Raw genomic sequence first — 7,391 nt, 5'->3', positions numbered from 1 at the left:
AAGCGACACTAGGGGTCTCTCTTGAGCACCGATATTCACCTCTGGACTATGAAAAAAGGCCAATGAGAGTTGGCAACCAGTATTTGCATGTCCCGCCCCCGAAGATACGGGTATTTAAGCGCCGCAAATACGGGAGTTCATTCAGAAAAATTTCGCCGATGATCGTGTCTGCAACTGCTGCGTGTACACACCGAGTTCCTGCTATCCCTCTGCTGCATGCTGTTGGATTCTACGGCGCACAACAGCGGCTTTCTCCTGTTTGCACGGCTGTGCATTCCTGCCCCTGGGCGCATCGACAGTGCAGATTCAAAAACTCTCACGAGTTTTTTCCCTAAAAGAGTGATTTTATTTACAAGAGTAATTTCCTCTAAAAGAGCAAAACAAAGCGGCGTTGAACGTCCTTTTAAGGGCAGCGTCTTTATAAAGATGCCTTTCCGCCCCTGTGTTGTTTCTGGATGCGGTAGAGTGCGCTCCGCTTCCGGCGACCACAGGCGCTGTCTCGTGTGTCTGGGTAGCGATCACACCGAGGCTGCGTTTGTGAATGATTCATGTTCTCACTGCGAGAACATGACCATGACTAACGTTAGCGGTCGCGGCTTGCTTACAACCGTGAGCAAGCCACTCCAGCCGCCCCGTGTCGCTCCTTCTTCCCACGGGATTGAGGGCGATCGCGGCTGGCGATGGAGGCGATTTGGGGATGGCAGCGGGTGCAGCTCCGCCGGATGCGCCCCTCGGACCACCCGCACCCCGACACGCTCGTTGATTCCCGTCCATGCTCGAGGCAGTGGTGACTCGCCTCACAGCCAGTCTGCCGACCCTCTTGCGATGGAAGCAGATGAGCTCGCCGCGGCATCGGAGGGCATGTTACCTGATGCTGAGGACTCCCCTGGGCTGCCGCTTTCGGGCCTGCACGCCCAGGCTGAGGCTGACGCACAGATGACTGACATGCTTTCCCGGGCAGCCAACAGCGTGGGCTTGGATTGGAACCCTCCATTCTTCCCACAACCATCACGGCTGGACGACTGGTTCCTGGGGTCTGGGCGCCGCTCACAGCCTCGCCCCCCCGGTCCCGTTTTTCCGGAAGTGCATGACGAGCTGGCGTCTTCGTGGAGAGCACCCTCTCCACTCATCACATCGCCACAGGCTCGTCCGCCCTCGCCACCCTCGGCGGCGGAGCGCGCCATGGGTACGAGGCGATTCCCCAGGTGGATAGGGCGGTTGCGATCCATCTATGCCCCGGTACCCCTACCACCTGGCGAGGTCGCCCCGTACTCCCTTCCCGGACCTGTAGAGCAACCACCTCGCTGACAGCGAAGGCCTACAGCACCACCGGATGCGCCGCTTCCGCCCTGCATGCCATGGCTCTCCTGCAGGTCCACCAAGCCAAGGCACTATGCGACATGCACAGGGGTGGCCCTGATCCCGACACGCTGCAGGAACTGTGCTCAGCGACCGACCTCACCCTGAGAGCAACGAAGGTCACAGCGCAAGCGCTCGGGCAGGCGATGGCCACGCCAGTGGTCCAGGAACGTCAACTGTGGCTGAACATGGTCGAGATGCTTGAAGCCGACAAGACTCGCTTCCTCAACGCCCCTGTCTCCCAGTTCGGCCTCTTCGGCAACACCGTCAAGGAATTTGCCCAGCAGTTCTCCACGGTGAAGAAGCAGACGGAGGCCATCTCTCACATCATGCCTCGCCGCAAGCCTGCCGCCACGGCCCATGCCCCGTCTGCTCGCCGAGGGCGTCCTCCCGCGGCCAGAAGGCAAGCTCCTGCTCCACCTCAACCCGGGCCCAGTTCTCAGCCCCAGCGTCTAGCAAACGCGGGAAGCGCACGCCCCCTGTCTAACGGACCCCCTCGAGGACCGGAAGGCTCCCAGAGCTCCTGAGACAACGCACCCAGAGCCCAAGATGTTAACTCGAGGTGGTAAGACCGCTCCGTCCCTGATGGAGGGCGGGAGGAGAATCCTTTGTTTTTCATTTGCCGCACCCCTAACACGGGCTGCGGTACCCAAATTCTCAATAAAAGAGCTATTTCCTTTGTCTCTGGGGCACATGGCCCGCAAATGCCGTTCTCACGTCACTCTGCTTTCAGGCCTCAACAGTCCCGGCTCCATGGACACGGTGTCCCGCCTTCAGCGCCCGCGACTGTTCCCGGCCGGCCGGTTCAGGCGAGTCCAGAGGGCGCCAGCATCAGAACCTCCTCCTCAGTCACGAACCCGCCCCCGCCCGGATCGCGCTGAACAAGGTAAGTGCTTTGAGTTTATTCTCAGCACCAGAGCCTCGGGGCGCCACGTTGCCTCCCGGCGCCGCGTTACCTGTTCCGCACTGCTCGCGAAGCCCGCCGAGTGCGTCCAAAAACCCGTCCCTTGGTGCCCCTAGCACGGAGTTTAGAGGCATGGCTTTCACTGCCCAACCAGTCACGCTGGCTGCACGGACCATTCGACTCGGTTACGCAATTCAGTTTGCCAGGTCTCCGCCCCCCTTCGTGGGAGTACATTTTTCCGCAGTACACGGCCAACATGCCCACTCCCTGCGCGAAGAAACCACCTCCCTTCTATTAAAGGACGCGATAGAGCCTGTCCCTCTAACCGAAACGAAGAAGGGTTTCTACAGCCCTTGCTCGTTGTACCCAAGAAAGCGGCGGCTTACGACCGATCTTGGACCTGTGAGTTTTCAATCGGACCTTGTCCAAACTCCCGTTCAAAATGCTCACCCAGAAACAAATTCTATCTGGCGTCCGGCATCTAGATTGGTTCGCAGTGGTAGACTTGAAGGACGCATACTTCCACGTCTCAATTCGCCCTCGACATCGACCCTTCCTAAGGTTCGCGTTCGACGGCCAGGCGTATCAGTACAAAGTCCTCCCCTTCGGCCTGTCTCTGTCCCCTCTCGTCTTCACGAAAGTCGCAGAGGCAGCTCTTGCCCCGCTCCGAGAAGCCAGCATACGCATACTCAATTACCTCGACGACTGGCTCATACTGGCCCACTCCCGAGAGTTACTATGCGCACACAGAGACCAGGTGCTCAGCCACCTCTGCCGTATGGGGGTTTCAGGTCAACTGGGAAAAGAGCAAGCTCTCCCCGGTCCAGAGCATCTCTTTTCTCGGTCTGGAGTTAGACTCAGTCCCAATGACAGCACGTCTCTCCAACGAGCGTGCTCAGTCAGTGCTGAAATACCTCGCTTCCTTCAAGCCAGGTGCCATGGTCCCGCTAAAACGTTTCCAACAGCTCCTGGGGCATATGGCATCCTCCGCGGCGCAGCGCTGCTGGGGTTGATGCATATGAGACCACTTCAGCACTAGCTCGGACTCGAGTCCGAGGCGAGCATGGCGCCACGGCACGCACAACATAAAAGTTACCTCTGCCTGCCGCCATACCTTCAAACCCTGGACAGACCTCTGCTTCCTAAGGGCAGGAGTACCCTTGCAGCAGGTGTCCGGCGCGTTCTGGTCACAACCGGCGCCTCCAAATTGGGTTGGGCGCTGTATGCAACGTGGCGCAGCCGCAGGCCGGTGGAACCGAGGCCGCTGCGCTGGCACATCAACTGCCTAGAGCTGCTGGCTGTTTTTCTGGCCCTGCAGAAGTTTCTCCTGTTAATTCAGAACAAACACGTCCTAGTCAGGACAGACAGCACCACGGTGCGTAGCCTACATAAACCGCCAAGGCGAGTGCAGCTCCCTCCACATGTCACAGCTCGCCCGTCGTCTCCTCCTTTGGAGTCAGCAGCGACTCAAATCACTGCGGCGCCACTCACACCCCGGCAACCTCAATGTGATAGCGGATGCGCTGTCAAGACAAAGCTTGCCTGGCGGAGAGTGGAGGCTCCACCCCAGTCGGTCCAGCTGATTTGGGACCGGTTCGGCAAGGCTCAGGTAGACCTGTTTGCCTCCCAAGAAACCTCCCACTGCCCGCTCTGGTATGCCCGGACAGAGGCTCCCCTCGGGGCGGCGCGTTGGCACACAGCTGGCCTCTTGAGGGCTGCGCAAGTACGCATTCCCCCAGTGAGCCTTCTTGCACAGGTGCTATGCAAGGTCAGGGAGGGCGAGGAACAAGTCATTCTGGTATCCCTTACTGGCCTACCTGGACTTGGTTTTCGGACCTCACGCTCCTCACGACAGCCCCTCCCTGGCGAATTCCCTGAGGAAGGACCTTCTTTCTCAGGGGCCGGGGCACAGCTCTGGCACCCGCACCCAGACCTCTGGAACCTCCACGTCTGGCCCTTGGGCGGGATCGCGGAAGATCTAGCCGGCCTACCACCGACCGTCATAGATACAATCAATCAAGCCAGAGCCCCCTCTACCAGGCATCTCTACGCTCTAAAGTGGCATCTGTTCGCGGACTGGTGTTCTTCCCGAGCCGAAGACCCGCAGAAGTGCGCAGTTAGGTCAGTGCTCGTGTTTCTTCAGGAGAGGCTGGAGAGGAGGCTGTCCCCCTCCACCCTCAAGGTGTATGTCGCCGCTATCGCGGCCCACCACGACACGGTAGACAGCAAGTCTTTTGGTAAGCACGACTTAATCGTCAGGTTCCTAAAAAGTGCCCGGAGGATAACTCCCTCCCGGCCTAACCTGTTCCCCTCCTGGGATCTCTCGGTCGTCCTTACGGGACTCCAGAGACCCCCCTTCGAGCCGCTTGACTCAGCTGGACTCAGGGCCCTCTCTCTCAAGACTGCCCTGCTGATCGCGCTCGCTTCCATCAAGAGGGTCGGGGACCTGTATGCGTTCTCTGTTAGCGACGCTTGCCTAGAGTTCGGTCCGGCAGATACTTTCGTGATCCTAAGACCGCGACAGGGCTATATGCCCAAGGTTCCTACCACGCCCTTCAGGGATCAGGTGGTGAACCTGCAAGTGCTTCCCCGGGAGGAGGCAGACCCAGCCCTTTCACTGCTGTGTCCAGTACGTGCTTTACGTATTTATCTAGACCGCACACAGAGCACCAGACGCACTGAGCAGCTCTTCGTCTGCTTTGGGGGACAGCAGAAAGGGAACGCTGTCTCCAAGCAGAGACTCGCCCACTGGGTTGTCGACGCCATTTCCCTGGCTTATCACACCCAGGCCGTGCCCCCCCTTGCGGGTCCGAGCTCACTCCACCAGGAGTGTTGCGTCCTCATGAGCACTGGTTAGGGGCACTGCCCTAGCAGACATTTGTAGAGCAGCGGGCTGGGCAACACCTAACACTTTCAGTATCGTCCCGTGTTTTCTCAGGTACCGAGCCCGTAGAACTCGGTGGCACGCCCACGATCTGACCGGGTGAATCGCTTGCACCTAGCGCCCTTCCACCTAACCAGGGGAAACAGTGCGCCTTCAATCCCAGGAGATCTCAGGTTTGGGACACTGGTCGATTCCTCCCTAGTTCAGCGGAGGAACTCGCTGACCCAAGCCACTGCGGGTACCGCAAGCTACCCTGTACTGGTATAGGTGCTCCACAGGTAAGGCCTCCTTCGGACTCCCCCTGTGTGTAACACCACGGTTCTGTCCCCTCTGGCGAGCTGACTCCCGTGTTTCCCTTAGGCAGTCATGGCTGCCTCGGTTGCCGTGCTGTATGTTCCCCCCGCTATGAGGCTGGATCCACCACCGCACCGACTTTTCCACATAGGCCCTAAGCAGGCCTCTGATGGTTTTGCCACTTAAACTTGCCTCCCCTCTCGGGTAGGCATGGCTTCTGCAGGTTCTTCTCCGCCCTGAATAAGCGCTAAGACCCCCTTCCCTCAATGCGTGTAAGGGCCCCGGCCTTAGTTGCTCTATGCGAGAAACATAGAGAGAAAAGAGGCCCGGCCAGGCTTGGCCCGTTCCCAGGTTGGCGGCCAGCACCTTGTTCCCTCCCAGGGTAACGATAAGGAATCCTGATGGCTTAAATGGGGCATTGGGGAAGGGTACATGCAGCCTGATACAGTTGGTCGTCCTGCACGTAAGAATACCTGCTCGCTCCTGTATCAGCAGTTCACGTACACGGCTCAGCGCATGGAACTTTTATAAGTGGAACCCTAGTGTCGCTTCTCTGACACAACGTGGAGAGAGCGACAGAAGGGGAACGTCTAGGTTACGTATGTAACCCCCGTTCCCCGATGGAGGGAACGAGACGTTGTGTCTCCCCTGCCACGTCGCTGAGCCGAGCCACTGTTGTGGCCGGACCATTTCCAGCTCCTCAGAAAAATCCTGAATGAACTCCCGTATTTGCGCCGCTTAAATACCCGTATGTCCAGGGGCGGGACATGGAAATACTGGTTGCCAACTCTCATTGGCCTTTTTTCATAGTCCAGAGGTGAATATCGGCGCTCAAGAGAGACCCCTAGTGTCACTTCTCTGACACAATGTCTCGTTCCCTCCATCGGGGAACGGGGGTTACATACGTAACCTAGACGTTTGTAGTCTTAAAACCTGAAGAGAATTAGCATTTTATGGTCATGGGTTGGAAATTGAGCTGTTCAGTTACAGTATGACATCAATTTGTAGGCCAACCCTAAAGGCTACTTTGCCATGGGTTTCCTTCAACATGATCACATGGGGAATAAAAAAAATTGCTTCCAAAAGTTCATTTACCCAGAAAAAACAATGGCATTCAGCTGAATTACTGACAAGCGCAATCCCCCATCAGACATTTTTGCATCAATTTATTTTTGGGTGTTGACATTTCCCTCTAATGTTACTGATAGTATGGCACGAGCAGCCTCCGAGGTGTTCACAAAATCAATGGTGAGCGCGATTATGAGTTTGCATTTTTACTCTAAAATGACCACTTTACTCCACTGACAGTTAGGTTTAGGGTTGGAGGTTGTGTTAGGGTGTAGAGTTAATAATGCATTCCTTCTGACTGTATTACTCCATTTACAACTAAAAACTTGCTTTTGCCATCACTCTGTGGACATTTTAACATAGAAAATGGAGCTGACACGTGCCCATATGTTGCCCAACAACATGTCCAGCTTCGGACACTGGGGGCTGTGGTCTGAATTTTTAGCAAGCACAGACGATTTCAGGAGCAAAACTTTCAACCTTCTGTCGCCAAATTGAAAATGAGATCAGCCTGTTCCCTCTGAAATCTCCAATGTTTTTTAGAATGGAGGTTTTAGAGTACCGTAATTTCCGGACTATAAGCCGTAACTTTTTTCCCACGCTTTGAACTCCGACACCGAAGGAGATGACTTCAGTGGTTTCAGTGCACAGGACGAGGAAGATAGTGACCAATGACTTTCTTGCTAGGCTACTGTTTACTGCTAATTTTTTTATTTTTTGTTACAAGCCGTGTGTGGCAGCGGGGGCGTGGTCAAGCGCCCGTCCGGGAGAGAAAAGCGGTAAGGGCGCTTACACCTGAGCTAATGTCTAACACCTGTGTCTAATTTCAGTAAGCGTGGGGAGAGCGGCTTAAAAAGGCAGCAGAGAGAGAGTGAGTGAGTG

Source organism: Xyrauchen texanus, chromosome 48 (genome assembly GCF_025860055.1).
Source record: "Xyrauchen texanus isolate HMW12.3.18 chromosome 48, RBS_HiC_50CHRs, whole genome shotgun sequence".
Lineage (NCBI taxonomy): Eukaryota > Metazoa > Chordata > Actinopteri > Cypriniformes > Catostomidae > Xyrauchen > Xyrauchen texanus.
This window is presented reverse-complemented; position numbering follows the sequence as displayed.